A 2,626-nucleotide genomic window follows, 5' to 3' on the forward strand; every position below is an offset into this window, starting at 1 on the left:
CATCATTACCAGCTGCAATAACCGCGTACTCGTCGTACAGTGGTTGTAGCTACCGCAGTTTCGTTCACAGACCTCGAATAGGACATCTCCGTCAAACTAATTTTGTTCAGAAGAAAGCGATACTGGTAGTGGAATGTGGTGGAATCCCGAAAATAGCAATCACTCAAGCTCTCCTAGCTCCTTTTCACCATTCTCGCAATTGTGCAAAATATGCCGTTTATGGAGCACTTTACGGGGCCAGCAAAAGCTATCGGGTGGATTGGTTCATCCATCGAAAACCGTTACCCCAACTTCGGCATTATTGATCGAATGCTTCCGCCGGACTTCACCAATGTTTTGAACACATTGAGGGTCGAACATTGGAAGCTTTAAGCGTCCTCAGGGAGCCCCGGTCGGGTTTCTGACCCATATAACAATTGCAGAGCACTGAGGCATTGTAAACTCTACCCTTGACAGATGGGCTGATGTCGACTCTGCTCCACAGCAAATGCGAACTCGTAAAGGCTGCATTGGTCTTTCCGATTTTAATGGACGTATCACCTTTGGCTAGACCACCGGGACTGATACGGCTGCCAAGGTAAACAAATTTGTAGACCACCTCGGTCGACCAGTTCGCAGGCATGAGGTTAGGGTTTGAGGCTATCCAGTCTTGCAACATCACCCTTCACTTTTCATGTGTAGAGCTCATGTCAAATAGTGAAGCGGAATCATTTGGATTATTTATTACTGTTTGCATTATCAATGCATCAGATTCAAGAAGAGCTATCTCGCCTGCGTACCTGATATCTGTGAGCGGAAGACCCGGAACTTCGACTCGACAGGCATGAATGGCGAATTTGAAGAGGACAGGTGAAACAGGACAGTCTGACACCACATGATGTGGTGAACTCATGCGAGAGCTTCCTCTATCCCTTCAAAAGTTTAAGGGAGTTTACCTACAGTCAAGAATTTATGGAAGACACCTTTACTCCATGATCACTGTCTGCCTGCCTGACAGTCCACAGAGCCAAAGGCAGTCTTCGAATTAAGTCTGACAACCAATAATAAAGTCGCAGAGGACTCCAGATAGTGACGATTAGTGCCTGACAGTCCACAGAGCCAAAGGCAGTCTTCGAATTAAGTCTGACAACCAATAATAAAGTCGCAGAGGACTCCAGATATCTTGTGACGATTAATACTCACCGTAGCCAATTTCACTACATTAGATTGGTGTTCGGGGTGAAAATTGCGCCAGCAGTCGTTTGGAAGATTATGGACACAATGCTGTGTGATCTGATCGGAGTTACCGCCTACTTTGACGACATCATCGTCATGGGATCCAATAGAGAAGATCTTCTGTTCTGGTTAAATGCCGTCCTTCGACGGATATATGACGAAAGAAATAGTTATGTGAAGTACCCTGGTTTCATTGGCAACAGAAATGGCCGCCGACCGTACCCCTCCAATATTGACGCAATTGCGAGAACGCTCCCACCATAGAATGTTGTTGAACCCAAGTTTGTCTTGAGGTTGATTAGCTGCTACAACGCCTTCTTGCAAGTTATGCGTCGTTTGCGCGAAACGTTCAATCAGCTTTTTACCACGGAATGTCAGTGGACTGTCAGCTCGCTTTCGAAGAAGTGAAAAGACTGTTGCAATCTGAACTTCTGCTCACGCCCCTGAATCTCCTAGTACCTATCGTTCTCACAACTGACGCATCGAACCGTGGAGTTAGTGCGACCAAAGCTCACACGTTCCTTGATGGTACCCAAAAGGCGATTGCTCACGCCGCAAAGTCGCTGGTTCCATCTGAAGGGAACTACGGTCGGATTGAGAAAGAGGCGTTGGCCATCGTTTTTGGGGTGAAGAAGTTCCACAAGATTCATTACGGCCAACGCTTCACGCTTGTGACGAATAACTAACCACTGTTGACTATATTTGGTTCTAAGGACAGCCCAGGTTCTAAGAACAGCACAGCCAGTCGCCTACAACTGTGGGAGACGAATCTGCCTGACTACAACTTTACCATGAAACATGCCCCAACCGAGGACATTTTACAGCCCGATAGGCTTCTTATGAGTTGGAAGCAGAAGATACCATCATACCGAATGTTGCCGTCAGACCGGAAGTCTGCGCTGTGGTGTTAGAGACCATGAACAAACGACCGATTTCTTTTGACGCGGTGCGCGATGCCACGAAAAATAACAGCATACTACATAAGGCGATGGAGTGCCACTAACCCAGCTGGCCAACAACTCGTTCATCAGGAGAACTCCAGAACCCTTTCAACGATGGAGTTCATTATCTGTTGCCTGTGGTCGTCTTCTCTTTGGTGACCATATCATCATTCCCACCGAACTTCGTCACGGTGTCCTAGCACAGTTTCACTGTGGACATCCAGAGATAAGTCGTAGGAAGGCTGTTGCTCGCGGCTATTTTATTGGCTTGGTATGAATGAGCACACGCAGCGAGTACGTCGGAGCTGTTTCCGTTGCACAGCTGCCCAGAAGTTACCCGACCGACAGTCGCCGTAGCCTTGGTCACAGCCAGAAAAACCATGATCCATGTGGATTTTGCGGGACCGATTATCATCATTACCAGCTGCAATAACCGCGTACTCGTCGTACAGTGGTTGTACTACCGCAGT

This window comes from Opisthorchis viverrini (genome assembly GCF_000715545.1).
Source record: "Opisthorchis viverrini unplaced genomic scaffold opera_v5_16, whole genome shotgun sequence".
NCBI lineage: Eukaryota > Metazoa > Platyhelminthes > Trematoda > Opisthorchiida > Opisthorchiidae > Opisthorchis > Opisthorchis viverrini.